Genomic DNA, 18,461 nt, shown 5'->3' with positions numbered 1-18,461 from the left:
GGAAATTACTCTTAATCATATATTTGACACATAGAGGGGGTTTGCTGAGTGTATATTGTATTCCAGAAGGGAAGAAGATGAACCTATCTAGTGTAAGCATAGGGCTTTGGGGGCATTGTTCTCATGGAGCTCAAGAAAGAATGACAGACACTGCCTGTTACTATGTGTCTCAGAACACCTGTCACAGCTCTCTACTCTGACTGTAGAATGAACCCCCACTGAGAACTTGAGTGACAGTTCAAATGGCTTAGAGGGGATTTGGATGTGATTTATGAAGGTCAAGCCTTTACTTGGCATTTTTTTTTCATTGAAGAATGTAGTAAATTACAGAAAAATAAACTAGCATGAAATGAGTTACAGAGAAAAATTATTTCTTTATTTACACATTATACTTGTAGAGGTTCTTTTTATCCTGTATGACAAGTTTCAGAGACAGCCAAGACACCATTTTCCTAGGCAGGACTGCTGTAGTCACTCCCTCAGATCTGGTTTTAGTCTCCTCTGTGAGTTAGCCATAGGCCATGAAGCTTTCACTGTACTTCTCAGGTACTTCTTAAATTTGTAAAATATAAATGTGGCTCATGATAGGCTGTAGTCATGTCTCTTCAAATCACTGTGATGGGAACACTGTGTTTGGTAGCAAATAAAGACTCAGTTGTTTTAGTGTTTATTAGACAAAAGCAATAACCTAATTGAGGGCATTCTGTGATTATGGCTTTAAATGATGGGCTATAGATATGTATTGCCTCCCTGCCATTTTCCCTTGCTGTATTTTGTGTTTCCTAACATTACATGTTTGATGCATGGGATGACTGATGGTTACTATTGATGCATTTGATTCTAGTATTGAAGTCATATGATTGACTAGAGTTATGATCTGAAATTACAATCTTTTGTTCTGTTTAAACTTCAAGCAAGGAGACATTTTAAAAGAGACCTGTAACTAATACTATGAGGCTTTTCTTTATATGCATACATTTTAAAAGGATGAGAACATAGGGGGGCAGGGGTTCGAGCTGGAACAGGGACAGAGTGGGAAAGCAAGGAAAGTGATACCACGATAAATGAAGACAACATGGGAATAGGGAGAAACAGGTATTTCCCAGGATTCCCAGGAATCCACAAGGACCCCACCTTAGACTACTGGCAACGATCAAGAGGGTGCCTGAACTGGCCTACTCCAGTGATCAGATGGCTGAATAACCTGTCATCATTGAGCCCTCATCCAATGACCAATGGAAGCAGATGCAGAGATCCACCGTCAGGCACCAGGCCGAGCTCCATGAGTCCCATCGATGAGAGAGAGGAGGGATTCTATGAGCAAGGGACATGGAGATCATGATGGGAAAATGTACAGTGATGGCCAGCCAAACTAGTGGCAATGCATGAACTGTGGACCAACAGCTGAAGAGCCCTCATGGTATTGAACTAGGCCCTCTGGATAGGCTAGACAGTCATTTAGCTTGAACTATTGAGGGGACCCCCAGACAGTGGGATCAGGACCCTTCCCTGGTGCATAAGCCAGATTTTTGGAGCCTAGTGCCTATGGTGAGACACTTTGTGCAGCCTTGGTACAGGGAGGAGGGGCTTGGACCTGCCTCAGCTGAGTGTGCCAGGCACTGCTGACTCCCCATGGGAGACCTTGCCTTGGAGGAGGTGGGAATCGGTGGGGTTTTGGGGAAAGGCTGTGGGGTGGGAGGAGGGAGGTGAGGGGAATCTGTGGTTGCTTTGTAAAATGAATAGAAAATCTCTTAATAATAATTATAAAAGAAAAAAAGGAGCAAGTCAAATATTTTAACAATGTGGATCTGGAAAGGAGCCTTTGCTTGTAAAACTGGATGACAAAGAAACCTGGGTATCACACTTAGCTGATATAATTCTTGACTGCTCCTCTAATAGACTTTTAATATATTCTCTATGTTACCAAATCATAAGGTGCTAAAATGAATGAAAAAAAAAAGAGAAGAACAAGGAAACTGCTGAGATCCCAATGTGGGAAAAAGTAAATACCCTAGGAAGTGAGAGTGATGAGGTTGAGCACCGTGGAAGGTCCATACACTCAGAGGTGTCCTCTCAACTGAGGCCTTCAAATCTCAGGGGAAACCCAAAGGGTTTCTCTGGGTACTGCATACTCTAACAAAAATATAGACATAGGCCAAACTTTAAAATAATGTCTGTTATCTACAGCGTCATTGCCAAGTCGGAGATTTCCAGTCATTTGATCATTACTTTTTCATTATGGAGAAGATCTTACCTCCTACATTCTCTCAGCATCCCAGTTGTTCCAAAGAATATAATGACTTATAAAGGCATGGATAAATTGTATCTTCTGACCCAAAGTCAGTTCATCTGAAATGGACCCAGTTTGTCTATGGAGCCAGACATTTTGCGTAGTTTCTTGCATCTAAGGCTTACTACAGGTATCTCTGCCTTCCAGCATCAGCTGCCTGCCATCTGCATTTGAATACAAGGACTCTCTCATATGTCCTATTATTGGTACTCCTTCAGCTGTCAATCTCCATATCAAGACGTCTGTTCTGACAGTCCTGCTTATCATGACTTGAATTTCTTTAACGTCTAAATACTTGTATGGTTTTCAAACTATGTTTTCTATGAGGCACCCAGTAATAAGTAATGTTCTCCATTGCTTGAGTAGAGATATGTAACCAGACTTGGGAATTTAAGCACATGCCTTAGCTCAGTAGGGTACCAGCAACCTTCCTCCTATATGTGACATTAACCTTTGAATATAGAACTCTTTGGAAGCATGAATTAGAAGCCAACATGCAATGTCAACCAACTCTACTTCAAGGGAGTATGATTTGCACAAAAATGTAAAAGACGATTTTCATAAGTTTGCCTCATATGGAGGAGGAATGGAAAATTAAATAATTCATCTGCTCAAGTACAAAATCTAAACATAAATAAGATAAACTATTAAGCTAATGTCTTGTCTAAATGAGTTAAGTTTTTATAAGTTCAGTTAGTTGATCACAAGTTAGGCTTACATAATTAGACTAACATTAGCTACAAAGTCAGCTACTTCCCGTTTACACTTAAAGTTATTAACTGGCCTCTTATTAGGCTTCATGTGTTTATCCGGAGTCTCTATTTTCCTGGAGGGCTTCTTAACCATATAGTTGGCTGAAGTTGGAGAAATCTCAACGTTCTGTGGTGATATTTTATTTGTGTTGAAATGTGATATTTTATTTGTCTGTTAATAAATAAAGTTTGCCTGGAGATCAGAGGTTATAGTCAGCCATAACCAGAAGTCAAGTGGTGGTAGCACATGCCCTTATTCCAATCACATGCAGGCAGAGTCTCTGTGTGTTCAAGGACACAGTCAACCCTGGTGACAAACATCTTTAATCCCACTACCAACCATAGAGACCTTCAGGTCTGTATAGACAGGCAGTGGTGAGGAAGTGATGTGGATGGGCTTAGAGCCAATGAGAAGGCAGAACAGCAAGGCAATAACAGCACAGGTTAGACAGGAAGAGGTTCTCTTGGGAAGCTATGGCAATGTGTTGAGCTAAGGTTAGTTGGTGGCTATTGCTCTGATCTCTATGGCTTGCACCCATGTATTTGGCTCTGTGTTCTTTATTTAATAGGACTGTTTAGAAATTTGTCTACAACATTTTCACCACACTGATGGGAATATCTATGGAAGTGTGTGTTTATCAAGGATGACACAGAAGAAAATATTTGTTAGACATCTTGAGTAGGAAAAGCACATAGGTATTCTAATGTATATGACCTCATTCTGGCAAATAGCTGTGTAAACTATAATCAGAGAGATATAATCAGGACTTTACATGAACCCCATGATTATCAGAGTACAGTACAGAAACTACAACTTTTCTAGAATCCTATAATAGTGAAGGCTGCAACTATATGAACATACTCTAAACTACTGAACTCCACACTTCACAATGGTAAGTTTTATGGTACTTTAATTTTAAAGTTTTACAACTAAATTTGGTAGAAATAAATAGAACTTTAATTTATGTTTATTGTTTACTGTTTGGTATTTTTGTTTATTTTGAGACAATGTTTTACTATGTTTCCATTACTGCCCTAGTACTTGTTATGTAGTACAGATTGGTCTTGAACTCATGACAGTCTTCTGCCCCAGGCTCCTGGAGTGCTGGGTTACATGCACATCACTATATATATATAGATTCTTACATTTATTTTTAAATTTATCTTCATTGATTTTTCTATTTTATCAATATTTTAAAGTTACTCTATATATTTGTATAAAGTATGTTTGCAGAACTTATGTTTGTGATGAGTATATTCTTTAAATACTTTACTAAGCAATTTCAGAGAAAATTGGTAATTATGATTGATTTTTGTACAGATACTGTGGCCAAATTCACCAGTTCTTAATCTGTGAAATCTATGTAGCATTTATAATAATAACCAGGGGAGCACTGTAAATAAATCATTAGATTATTATAACTTGCAAATAAGCTATTGTTATTGGCCAGTATAGGTTTTAGGGCTTGGCTTTGATGGATAGCCCAATATTTGTTTCCTGCTTCCTGGTAACTCAGATCAGCTTGACCTGATACTGTCTACTTAGGGGTGGGACCTATAACCTCTGTCTCCCTAGTAATTCATACATTATTTCCAAAGGACTTGAGAGAGAAAAAAAAAAAACATAGACTTCTTTAGAAAATGAGCCACAAAATGATTGTATTTCACTGCTCTACAGCACCTTGCGGTTTACAAAGCATTTTCATGGCCATTATCTCAGATAATGTATTGCTCACAAGCCTCTGGCTTCCTGGGAATTCTATTATCCAAATCTCTCAACAGCAAATTTCCAGCACTATACTGCTATACTTTTCACAAGCCTTGTTGAGTTTTCTTCTATCTTGCCTTTCTCTGCCAATTTTACATTCCTGAAGGGTTATGACTATCCTCTCTAATCTTAAAAATATATCTCTTCTTTCCCTCTCACTGCATCCTGCACAGGAGACAGTCAGTCTATACTGGTTGATGATTTTCTCTCAATCTGACTTCCTGCCTGTTGGGGAAGCCCTTGGGGGGTTAGGCACCCTCTTCTGTGTCTTGGCTAGGATTTACTCTCTTTAATCAAATGGTGCCAAAAGCTTCATAAAGATATTTCTGACTTTTTCTTGCTCAATCTCCAATTGCCTCTTTGTGATTTCCATTTTCTGAAGCAAGTAATTGCTTCTTAACACTATTTGTACTTAGCATACATACATTATTCACAGCTCATATGCAGCCTTTCTGAAAATGTTTATCCTCATTGTCAAGGTACAGTTACTCTCAGTAGTTGTTTGGAAAAGTATTTGCCTATAATTTGTGTTGTAGGAAAATTCTATCTGGCAATACATTTTTCCAGTCAAACTTTTTTTATTGATTATTTCACAAGAAAAAGGAAGCTCATTGGTAAAAAGTTTTGATAGTTGGAATTATAGAAAATAATTTTCAAAGTAACTATAATATCGGCGAGCATTAGTTAAATATCATAAAAGACACTATAAATTTATCTGCAAGTTCAAATGAAAAAAAGAAGTTCATCTTATGCCAATAAACTTAACATCCATTTAGAAAGTTAGTGAAGCCTCAAGTTACACGTGACTTTTTGTGTGTGTATGTGTCAAGTCATATGTGACATTTCCTTTGGCATACCTGAACAGGCTCAGGAGCTTTTGCACACACGCCTGTGGCTGAGTAGACATGTATGTGAGCTTGTGTAATTAGAGACCATGTCTTCCTCTATCACTTTCCACCTTATTTTTTGACATAAGTTCTCTCACCAAACCCAGAGCTCATCGATTCTGCTAGGCTGGCTGACCACTGAGCCCCAGGCATCCACCTGTTCTCCAGATAGCATTGGGATTTGTTTTACATGTAAGAATTAAAAAAGTAGTAAAACAATTAGTAGGACAATGAACATGGATGAAACTGTTTGTATTACATGAGCTCTTCTTCATTACCTACAAATAAGGAACAGATGTGATTCCTATAGATAAACTAGTATAGTCAGAAGACAAAATAATGTATAAAATGGAAATTCTGCTTCATTGATTCATGCCTACCATTCTGTTCAAAGAAATGGTCGGGCTCTGGGTCCCAGCAAGTTACCTGTTCATTCTATCAGAGTCATTTAACTGAGAGGTGTGGCAGATACATTCTCCACAGGAAAACATAATGACAATAACAGAAAATGTTCTTTACAAAAATAATATGCTCGTCAGATTTCAACACTCGGTTTCAAAGACTAACTTCAGCAATAAAAGTCATTTTCATCTGGACTTCTTCTTCCCTATGACTTCAGAGCTGCTTGCTGAAAATTTAGGAGGCCAAGAGAATTAGCGTACTCTCTGCTGCATTTTATCTATTTAACTTGTGGTGGTTAATCTGAATTCATACCTATTTAACATTTTATGATTGGACAGAAATGGCGAGAATAGATTCAATGGCAAATGAGCCTTTTGACAAATGAGTTGCAGAGAGTTAACATGTCTTTCTGCATGTGTGCAGAAATGTGCAGGGGAAAATCCTAAGAATGTGAACGTTGAAATGCGTTGGTATGGGATTTTATTCCTTTAGTGTACAGACAATTGGCTAAAAGCCAATTTCTAAGTAACTATTCATTTGTTCCTCCCTAAAGTCACTCCCATCACATTTTACTAATAAGGATGTTGTTTAGCAGTGCATCAGAAAGGTCAGAGCCTAATGAATCTGCCATTTCATCTTTGGATCCCCCTGAAGAAGAGATAACATAATGAAGAACGTGCATTTTGTTGACTAGATGAATTGAAACAGTCTCCAGCGTGTCAAAACAAATAAATATATGATAATTAGTCCATTGTTGAATTGTAAGATTGTTGATGAAGCTTTTGATTGTGTAGGACTAGACCTAATTATAAGTGCCAGTATTCCCTAGAATATATTTACTTCTGTGTAGATGATTTTATTGAAATACTATTTGAAAATTAATTCCTAAAAGCTTTATTGAAATTTTGTACTTGAAAAAATAATTTTGTACTGACAATCTTTAAAAGTTTCTCAGTTAGTTCTACACACATTTTAGTTTGCTCTCTTCTGTTTCTGAACACAATTGTTCTTAATGAGTTTGATTGACATTTGGTAATAACACCTCTCTGTTCCCTCATTCTATGGATGTTAATGGGAGGAGCATATTAAGGGTATATGCCACAATGCACCATACTGTTCTTCAGTACCAGGCAAGTCAATGTCAGTGTGTCTCTAAAGCCGCAATGGCTTTCGGAGAGGAACAAGGTTTTTTAGTTTGAAGTTTGACATCCCAAGATATAAATATGTCCTTCAATAAAATTGTCTTTGGCAACACCATCAAAGGCAATACCTATGACTGAATCAGAGACTGGAACTCAGATCCAATTCCATCTGAAGGCTTATACAATCTGCCTGAAGTAATACCCATGGGTTCTTCATGAATGTAATTCAAGGAACTGTATTTTCCCTTTTGTTATGTAGAATGACAGTTTTAGAATTTCAACAGGTGTTTTCACAATACACATAAAGGTATTATTATTTGTGAATACAAGTAAAATTCTCTATTTTGAGTAAGCAGTATTCAATAAGTGTGTTTTCTTCTTTAAATATGTGTATCTGAGATCGATGGTTAAGAGTGCATGAACAGGACACCTGAAGACATGAGCTGGAGTCCCCAGCCTCTGCATAACAAAGGGCACTGCTGCCTATGCTTTTAAGCCTGGTATCAACATTTTAAAGATAATTATATAATTAAACTCATAGATACGTGCTTGTCCTCAAAAATTCTTATGAAATACTCTAAACTGTAAAAACAGGTCTGAAGGTGTCCTAGTTACAGGAAAAAAATAAATTAGAGAAATATCAACACTGAAAACTCATAGAGGCATGGCATTTAATGATTTTTTGTTTGTTTGTTTTTTAATTTATCTTCCAGAAGGTGATTAATTTTCTTTTGGTTAATCAAAGGTAGAAAGGATGAGAGAATAGTTTTTTAAAATGATGTATATGAAAATTTTTTTACATTTTTCTTGTAAAAGGTGTTGCCTCCAAACACAAATTTCCATTAGCTAGAACAGATTTATAATATTTATAAAACAATCCAGACTTTCATTCTGTAATAAATCTTTTCTATCTGGGCTGTTTGCCAGGATGTAGACACATGCTGCTGCTGCTGCTGACAATGTTAGTTTCACCTAGGACATTATTGTATGTACAAATAAAATATTAGAATTATATGAAGTTTATATTTCCATTTGACAGAAAGAGAGAAAAATCCCCAAATCTTTTATTTCATTTTCCATTTGTTTCATTTACTTCCATTTTTTTTTTTTGTGAATAGGGTATGAAGATTTAGAGGGGTTCAGAATTTTGTCTCAGGAAGTTCTGGTATATATTGGATTACCACAATTCTCTTAATATTGTTTATGAAGTCTCCTCTTCAGACCACAGTGCTATAAGTCTCTACTAGGGAGTATCCATAAAGGACCTTGGCTTCTCCAGTATAATTTAGTGCAAAGACACCAGTAACAAGTAGAGGTAGAAGCAAGGGTCAATAGAAGTTGGAAAGTTCTGAGTTCAAAGGTTCAAAAGGAAATCTGATGTTCTCCATGGATGGATGAAAAAAAGGACAGGAACATTGAAATTGCCTTTACTTACTGAATGGTGTCACTGCTATAAGGCATTAAAGGAACCAGGTTCACATAATGGTAATATAGGTCTTCTGAGGTTATCTCAAGAAAGCCTATTTTTTCCAAGAGCAAAGGAGCTTCTAGCTTGCTAACTAAGAAAAGCAGGTCGATGACCTCATAACTATATAGTCATTCTCTCGAGGAAACCTTATGTTCTGAAGATCCAGTGTACTTCACTCAACAGGTTATCTTCTGAGGGACTGCTGAGCTACATGATAGATATGAAGATGAACTGACTCAGTCATAATAGAGAGCATTTCTGTTATCATAAATCTGCACTATTACTGGGCAGAGTAGCTCATGTCATTAGTTCCAGCATGTGGGAAGCTAAGGTAGGTGGATCTCTAAGTAATCCAATGCATCATGATCTTCACAGTGAATTCCAGGCTAACTAAAGCTTGATACTGAGACTGTACCTTAAAAAAAAAATAAAAAAGAAAAAGAGTCTGCAGCAAGAATCATAAAATACCATTTAGAAAGTAATTCTGTTAGTTCACTTCTGGGAATTCATCCAAAGGGAATAATAGAGGATGTGAATATCTACAGAGGTGCTCATTATGGCATTACCACTAATAGAGAAAAATAGAAAACAAGGTAATTGTTCAACATTGGTGCATGTGTAGCATTAAACTGTAGAATGTGATAACACCATACTGAACCACACACAAGGATATTGAAGTCATCATGTGAGGCCAAGTGAAAAATAAACAAGGCCATGTATAATAAAATATCCCTAATCTAATAATCTGAACCATAAAATAATTCAGCATCAAAAATTATCCAGTGTTAAACTGAAGTATCAAGATTAAATTTCATATTTGACCTCGTCATAAAAATATTGTATAAAATTGCCACCAAACTATCTCTCTGTGTCTTTGTGTTTTTATGTCTCTGTTTCTTTCTCTCTCTGAGTGTGTGTGTGTGTGTGTGTGCACCTTCATGTGCATGTGTAGATGTGTCCATGTATCATATAAAAAATCTTTTAGAAGTGGGACTCTTCCTAAAATATTTTATTGTATATATGTAAATATTCCCAAATGGGATAAAAATCAGACTTCCTAAAGACTTCATTTTTGAAGCATTTCAGTTAAAATTAGTTTCTCAAGTGGAAAGAGATAGAACCTCCTCCAGACTCAGATAACTCTCAGATAGTTCAGTAAGGAGTCATTACTTAAAAGTTCAGGTAGAGTGTGGACACTGCCTTAGGAGTTCAGAAGGAGAACTGTTACCTGTGCAAACAGTGGGGACACAGGAAGGGGCCATGAGTGAGCAAATATAAAAGACGGCTGTTATAGGTAACATGCCTCCTGAGGAAGGGGAGTTAGGCACAGGAGACAGAGCCATGGACATTAATAAAGGCTCTCTCTCCTTTGCTACTGATATAGCTTCATTTAGGTCTTCTTACTCATCCTCCCGAAAGAAGACAAAGGGTAGGAGAGCATTGAACAGTCTGGGATAGAAAAGAGGATGGACAGAAGCCAACCTGAAGGAAAGAGAATGTAGGTGTAACTTCAAGTGGTAATACTGTTTTTATGCGAAATGAATGCTTTTTCTGTGCCCAGAACACAAGCAAATGCACACGATGAGCTCATGGAGACAGCATGTATAAGACTGACTCAAGCTTAAGTCTACAAAAATCCCAGACTAGAGGAATGGAGTTTGGTATGAAGCCACATTCCTGGCCAAGGAATGAATGACTTCTGATTGCTGCTGAGTGTGGAAAAGTGTTTGTTTATTTTTTCATCCCCATACAGTGGTATTTATGTATCTATTACACTCCAGGGCAAGACCCATAACTATGACTAATTGGAAAACATAAGCTGGACTGCTAGGTTTTGTTTGTTTGTTGAGAGAAGATGAAATTGGACAAAACTGTGTAGGTAAACAGTTTGGGAGGATCTGGGAGAAATTTATAGAGGGGAATGAATATGACCAAAATATACTGTGTGGAATTCTCAAAAATATAAAAACATTACTTAGAAATCAATAAAAGAAACTAGTGCCAGAGAATTCTGAAGAGCAAAAGGTAGTATATGTATTTGTTTATGTTACTCTTTGGAGATGGTCAAGACAAACATGTTGTTAAATAGAGGTCATCTGTAGAATGACTGTGTGATTCAACATATGATTAAAAATCACAGAAACGAGAGTAGGCAGACTAGGAGAGAGAGAGGACCAGGATGTGTTCTGCAAGATATTATCTTCTAAAACGAGATGGGGAAGAGACAGAGACAGAGACAGACAGACAGACAGAGAGACAGAGACACAGAAAGAGAGACAGAGGGAGAGAGAGGGAGAGGAGAGAGAGAGAGAGAGAGAGAGAGAGAGAGAGAGAGAGAGAGAGAGAGAGAAGATGGTACTATGTGGAAGGAGGTAGAGAGGAAAGGGTGGATTGGAGAAAGGATGGGGTGAATGTGATTACGGCAGATCATATAAAATTTTCAAAGACTTGAAAACCCAACAGCATTATACATAACATTTTGTCTTTCAAATATTTACTTTAAAAAGTATTATAAAGTCAGTTGTACTTCAGACTTTAGGTACTTGAGACCTTATGCTGACTTTGAATGTATAAAAAATGGACTCAGAAATGAAAAGTAAGTAGGACGGCACAAGGCTATTAAGTATAGTGTTCTTTTCCAATTTCTGCTTGGTTGCTGTTTGGAGAATTTTTTTAAAAAAGACACAAGGACATGGGGAAGGAGCTTTGAATATGACATACAAACAGATAACAAATGCTGTTAGTCTGGAAGACTATATATAGAGAGGACATTCTGATTGTAAACTAAAAATTTTCTGCACTTTTCAATCTTCCAGGAAAAGAATGTCTCATGAAAAAAATGAAATGGACTGTGAAATATTAGCATAAGATTTAGGGTATTCTACATCATTTCAATCTCCATAATAGATTTTCTATGTACCTTCAAACCCATAAAATCAGCTCAATCCATAGTATGTGTTTCACTCCAAGGATAATCTTACTCTTATGATCATTTCAACATAACTGTTATTTTATCAATAGAGGTTTTAACTATACTATTAGAACAATCAACTAAATACAATCCCCTAAAACCCAATCATTTATTTTGGAAGTAAATTGTTTTATGATGGATTTAATTAGTAGGTTTTAGATCAAGAAGACTGAGAGAAATCATTAGACATACTAATATGGATGATCAGAATGAAACAAAATGAATAATTTTCTGACAGTTCTATCTGGTACCATAATTCCGTAATAGGAGAAAATAGATCAACACTAAAACTTCTTCGGGATAAAAATCAACAAATATCAATACTTTTCAATTCTTTATCCCGAAAGCACTCAGGAAGACATTTCAGTGTCAATCAGAATGTTCTCACAGGAACAGGGTTTTTTTTTTTCTCCACTCACTAGAATTAGATATCTATGCTCAAAAAAATGTGACCCATGAAGTTCCAACTTTCTCAGGGACTTATCCGTGGCACATGGACGCAACATCAATCAAGAAGTCTGTTTTTACAGTGAACATCTCATAATGTGTAAACAATGTTCAGTTTTGCTTTAAAATCAACCCCAACTTTCAGCTCCCTGTTTATCCTGGCAAACAGGCTGGTGGGTGTCTGGCTTATTGAATCATTACCATATGCAGTGTTATTCTGTTTTCTTTTCTCCTATTTCCATACGCAAGAATAAATCCTTAGAGGAAAATGGCTTATGAATTTCCTTTTAGCTGGCAGAATGCTATTGACATCCTCAAAATGGATCGAGTGTCAGAAGCCCAGAATTAACCCCAGATTTGCCCTTCTGACTTGGGCCAAGAAGATTCTTTCTCAGTTTTCTCATGAGAACCATAAAAACAATTCCTTCGAACCCAAAAAGAATTGTTTGGCTAGTGGGTGAAAAAAAATTGACAAGTATAACAATATAAAAATGCAGATTTGCCTTAAAGTTTTAGTGGAAATTAGAGAATGGAAAGAAGTGAACTGGGTGCCATAGAAGATATTCAGCAGATACTATGTTTTTAGAAGTCAAGATACCAATGGGTATCGGCATGAAGATTTTCTTATGTAAAGGAGTAGTGGAGAAAGGATATCATGAATGTGGAGAGCAATATATATCTAGAAGTTTAATACTAAATCTGAAAATGAAGCAATTCTGCCTTCCAAATTCATACTAAGGAATGAGGACAAAGAAATCACCCTAACTTCTTGCACTTAAGATAAGTTATAATAAATGTTTATAGCATGCAAATAGAACTAAAAAAAAATCTTTCAGCCATTTTCAGCTATTCAATTATTATATCATCCTAATGAGTTTGAGGAGAAGCTATTGCAAAAAGGAGTTGGTATTCCCAGGAGAAGGCTGGTTCGAAGCTTGAGTATGTTCTATAGAAGACTAAATTTTGGGGTACCCTGAGTAGAGTTATTGATGAACAAGAACAGAAAAAAAAAGCTGTATTCAACATACATGATAATTTCTTTTCTAAATGAATCTATAACTTCACATGGTAGTTACCCAAACAAACATGTGACTAATAGATTAATGCTACCTGATCATGATAGTACAACGCTTTAAATAGACATTGATTAGGGGGTGAGCCATTTTGTTAATTTTGAATCTGCCTGTATCATCAATGTAATAAACAGTTACTACACTGAGAGTTGGAAGTGTTCACAAAATGCCTGTAAGTCTATCCACTGGGTTTGCAAATGGACATCAGCAACAGAACCTAGTCACAAGGTATAGACTGTATCATCATACTACCTCATTTCTGTTATTTTAGTATCCTATTAAGTCAGCACACTAGGAAAACTTGAAGTACACAAAAGGAAACCAAAGAGCCTTCCATAAACATAAACATTCATGGGACGGAGCCTTAAGGACATGGTCTGGTCTTAGGTACACAGAACAAAATATTTCCCATAGAATGAAGAAGGAAACAACTGAAAAGATATTTTCAGTCATCTTGCAAGATAGATACTGTAATAACTAGTTTGACAACTGCTTAAAATACCTCAAAGATTTTAGGGAACATGCTCAAGGTCACAAAACTATGAAAAACAGGAGCTAGGTCTACAGTTGAATAATTAAGCACAAAAATATTATCTCTCCGTGTTGCATAGGAATAAAATGGAAATGTTTTCAAGCTTTACTTTTGTTGTGCAATGTACTTTAAACACTGGCTTCAACTTCAACCATATATTTACAACGATAACATTAAACTCACTCAAAAAAGTTCCCTGTAGTTCTAGTGCAACCAATGTCCACCTAGTATGGAAATTTTTGGACAGTTCCTCAACAGTTTTATGTGCTTAGATCAAAGCAGTACAGGGCTTTTCAAGCAACAGGAAAGTGTGTTTCAAAGTTGCAAAGCAGTAATAAAATGCATTTGTTTGCTAAGCACATTTATAACTTGACATGACAGTTAGCATGCTGTACACAAGGCTGATATACTGACATTGCCTGATGGTGCAAACATCACCATGTAAATATGAAACAATTAGGCAGAGGACGGAGTTGCAGTGCATCATTTTGCTGATCTTAACTCTTAACAAAATTATACACAGAAAATTTGTGCTATTATAATTACAATCAGACCTCATATATTGCAAAGAAAAGCCTTTCTGTTTGGTTCAAAATTCAAAGGTATAAATATAAGAAATTATGATGGTGATGCTGTACCCACAAATACAGCAAGTCATAATGAAAACCAAGAGAGACGTGTTGACCCTGGAAGATTTTCATCAGTATCTTAAAGACATTCAGTACAATGTTTCAAAGAAACAAAGACTTTCTCCTTAGGCTACAGACATTGATACCATCACGGTGTTTTAAATGCTTATGGAGAATGGCAGGGTGAGATATAACCCCATGGTCTTGTCATTTCTCCATACATAACAAAGAATAAAGAATTTTGATATAAATGCTCAGTTTACTTGTAAGCTTCCAGAGATCATGGAAATAAACATAACTCAATTGAGCCAGCTTTATAATTTAAGTCAGGGTTGAATCTAATTTATTAATAAATGTAATAGGATATGTATATTCAAGTAAAGAAAATAGTCTTCTTGCTAAGCAATGACCTGAGCACACAATCATTTTTAGCTTTCAAAATGACTAAATTATTGCCTAATTCAATTCAACCATACAAGAAAGAAAAAGAAAAACTAATTTTAAAAAGCTGTGAACATGACCCAAATTACTAGTAATGTCCATGAAAATTATATAAATCCAATCAGAACTGAAACAAATGTAATCAAACTGCACTATAGCCTTTCTGATTTCAGCAGAAGCTCACCACATTAATTAATATTTCTTAGTAACATAGAAAATGTGCCTGTCTGTCCTTGTTACATGAAGTTGGCATCATGCACAATAATCTAGAGCCTAAAATAATTAATGCAATATATCCTTGCCTTGGAACAGCACAGCTGTCAGCCACAGGGCTTTAAAATTAAAACACTCTTCTAGACTATAAATCTGAAATTATGATGCTCTTGTACAATATTTCTTAAAATGCACTTACCTCTTTAAAGGAAGACAGGCTTCCGGTAGCAATTTACCTGTTAAAACAAAACATAATTATTTGTACTCCATAAGTAATGTAAAGAAAAGTTATTTTTATACTTGGCATCAAGACTGGGCAACTTTCTAGAAACTTTTTCTAATCTCATTTACTTTTCTCTGAAAAATGAAAATCACCTCTGTGGTTGTCATAATTAAATGCTTTTCTGTTCAATGCGTGTGTACTCAAACCACAAAAGCTAATGAGTTTCATGTTGGAGAGCAAAAACAGAAATTACTGGGCACATTATCCAGGTCATGGGTATAGATTGGAGCATATTCCACTCAGGGAGCATAATGAGAAGCGTGAGAATTAACATCTACACAGGAAATTTAAAGGGTTAGGTGCAGAGGATAATTTGATTTCTATCAAATAAAAATAAAGCATCACCAGGGAGATCTGCTAAACACAAAATGCCCTCTTTTTAAACATTGTATTAGTTATTTAAATATCTTATACATGTTTCACTGAACTGCATTAAAACTTGAGAGGTTTTTTTTTTTTTTTTTTTTTTAAAGTAGGTGAAAGCACATACCATATGTGGCAAATATACTATTTTTGGAAAAAAAAATGCTTTCGATCAGTATCGTAGTTAGTGCCTACCAATGGCAAGGAGATAAAACTTCCTGGGACCAGGAAGTAACAGTGGTAATGGACCCTCTTTTATTTGTGCTTTATTTCCTACAGCATGTGAATTCTTATCTCAGATGGGGGAAATTATGAACAGCAATTCCCCTAGGAACACTACTTGTTTGTATAAACAAAATTACACACAGCCATGATTTTCCTCTATGTTCATCACAGTTGCTGGCATGGATCCTCACCTAGTTTGAGTTTGTTAATATATATGTCTCTCTCTCTCTCTCTCTCTCTCTCTCTCTCTATATATATATATATATATATATATACACATACACACACAGACACACACACACACACACACACATATATATAAGTGTGTATATATATATATGTGTGTGTGTGTGTATGTGTCTGTGTGTATGTATACATATATATGTGTATATATATATGTGTGTGTGTGTATGTGTCTGTGTGTGTATGTATGTATACATATATTTGTGTGTGTATACATGTATACTTTTTGTTCTATCTTGAGTATAAGTAAGATCCAAACCCTCAGAAGAGTGAAGTCTTTTAGATACTAATTTGTAAACAGGGGAAGTTCTGGTGGGAAACTCATCTGAGTTCACTTGAGTGTTAAATTGTGAGGACAGCAAAATTGCTTCTCAATCTCACCTTAGATTGACTGGCTAATAAGATTGAGAAAAGGAGGGGCGCTCCGGTGAGCTGGCAAGGCCACCTGGCAGGTCTACTTCCCATGGACTCTGCTGCTGGACAGAGCTTTCCCACCAAGGGCCCCTGGGCAGGGTCATTAGCTTGTCCTGTGTTACTCTCAGTCTTTGCTGTCCCGAAAGCATTTAAGGATAGCATTGGTTAAGAATCAATAAAACAATTAATGCAAATGTTTGCCTGTCTGTAGAGATGACTTCTATGCACTTCTGCTTTGATATGAATATGCATAATTAGAGCAACACAGAATGACTCTTCCAGGTTTAACACTGATAATTCCTTGAAAAAAGTGAATTTGCTTAACAAACATAAACAATAATTTAGCTGCATCTGATTATCCTGTTGTTGTGAATTTTCCACAATAACGAATTATGATGTCACTTTAGCAGGATAAGAGGTTTCCTCAGGTTTCTTCCTCTTCTTGTGGCTACCCCAGCTCTAATCTGTCTGTAGATATCAACATATAGTTTTCTCTTGGTAAATAGCACACATAAGTAGCCCCAATCCTATCTCTGTATTCATTATGATGTGGATGTGTAAAGGCTTGATATCATCCCATCCTTTCCTGTTTAGCATTCACAGTCGTGACAATTCTCCAGTTTAGCTGCACTCCTCATAGTGCAGCTATGAGCCTCCTCATGGAGACACTGGCCTTTCTTTTCTGCCTGAATGTAGCCTCCCTCTTTTCAGTGTCCAGCCTAGGAGAGCATTAAATAAATATGAAGTACAAATGTAAAACCTCCCTTTTTTCCATTAAACTCATTTTCTTATTTGCATTCATTCCTTATGTAAGTGATGGGTTTCACATTGCTATTTTCATACACGTTCATCATGCACTTGGGTTAAATGGCTCCCCTGCTTCCCAGATAGGTTCCCTTATTGTTTTACATATTTTCTGCACATAGGAAGAAAACATGTGGTTCTCTCTCTCTCTCTCTCTCTCTCTCTCTCTCTCTCTCTCCCTCTCCTTCAGTTCTCCATCCCTTTCCCCTCTCTTCCTCTATCCCTTCACAAAAATCAATTCAAAATGGATGAAAAGCCTGAATATAAAACCTGAAACAAACTTTTGAACCACTATCAGGATTTCAAATGTCCCTCCCCTTAAATCCTCAACTGGGCCGTTCTACAATGTAGTCATAATCATTTGCTCAATTTTCTTTCTCTAGCACTGGGGGGGATGTTGTGATCCCATATTAGTTTCACAGTTGACGGGGGAAGCATAAAATTTCCTCTCCATAGCAGGAGAGCTTTGAGATGTAAAGAAGCAAGGAAGAAGACAGAATGTCAACAATTAAAGTGATCCAGGACTGGTGTGAGGAAACCAGTTCTTTACTTAACCATCCTTTGGAGATAAATTACCATTTACATTTAAGAACAACCTAGTAACAGCTGAGGAGCTTTTCTCTAAACACATCCAAATAAAATTAGAGTAACACACAATACACTTAAGGTGTAAACAGCTAAACCAACGTGTAAACCAATGGCACCAAGCAGATGACATCTTAGTTCTTTTTCTGAGCAAGCTTGTGTTGGTATTTCTCAGCTTCTTGTCAACAACTCTGCCATCAGCAATGCATTCACCTTTATGAGCTGCTTCTAAGCTAAATTTTGCAGTAGCTACCATTTAACAGTATAGCAACATGCACTGATGATGATCCAAACATGAGGACAGAAGACAAGGCACAGATGAGGACCAGGATGTTAGAATAAAACAGAAGTAGACATTCAGAAATTAATATTCCTTTACCTCCTTGGCAATGAGAACAACAAAAAGTCCTGTAGGAAAATTTTAATGTCAGGCATGAACAGCAAGTGTGAACAATTATAGACTTTCCTTCAAATGTTCAGTCTTCAAGTGAACAAGCTGCAGATGGGTCATGAACCAAGAGCTCTCTAT

The 18,461-nt window shown here is 36.5% G+C and overlaps 1 long non-coding RNA gene across 1 annotated transcript in view; it reads right to left on the bottom strand.

Moving 5' to 3' along the window:
* Positions 1 to 18,461, bottom strand: part of LOC143269105 (uncharacterized) — a 753,638-nt gene that overhangs the window by 284,755 nt on the left and 450,422 nt on the right. Inside the window, exon 3 of the long non-coding RNA XR_013045464.1 lies at positions 15,215 to 15,251. This is a non-coding gene — a long non-coding RNA (uncharacterized LOC143269105). The remainder of the gene's footprint in view (positions 1 to 15,214; positions 15,252 to 18,461) is intronic.

The sequence above is a fragment of the Peromyscus maniculatus genome, chromosome 17 (genome assembly GCF_049852395.1).
Source record: "Peromyscus maniculatus bairdii isolate BWxNUB_F1_BW_parent chromosome 17, HU_Pman_BW_mat_3.1, whole genome shotgun sequence".
NCBI classification, from domain to species: Eukaryota; Metazoa; Chordata; class Mammalia; order Rodentia; family Cricetidae; genus Peromyscus; species Peromyscus maniculatus.
Note: the sequence above shows the minus strand (reverse complement) of the source record. Positions and strands in the feature narration are given on the sequence as shown.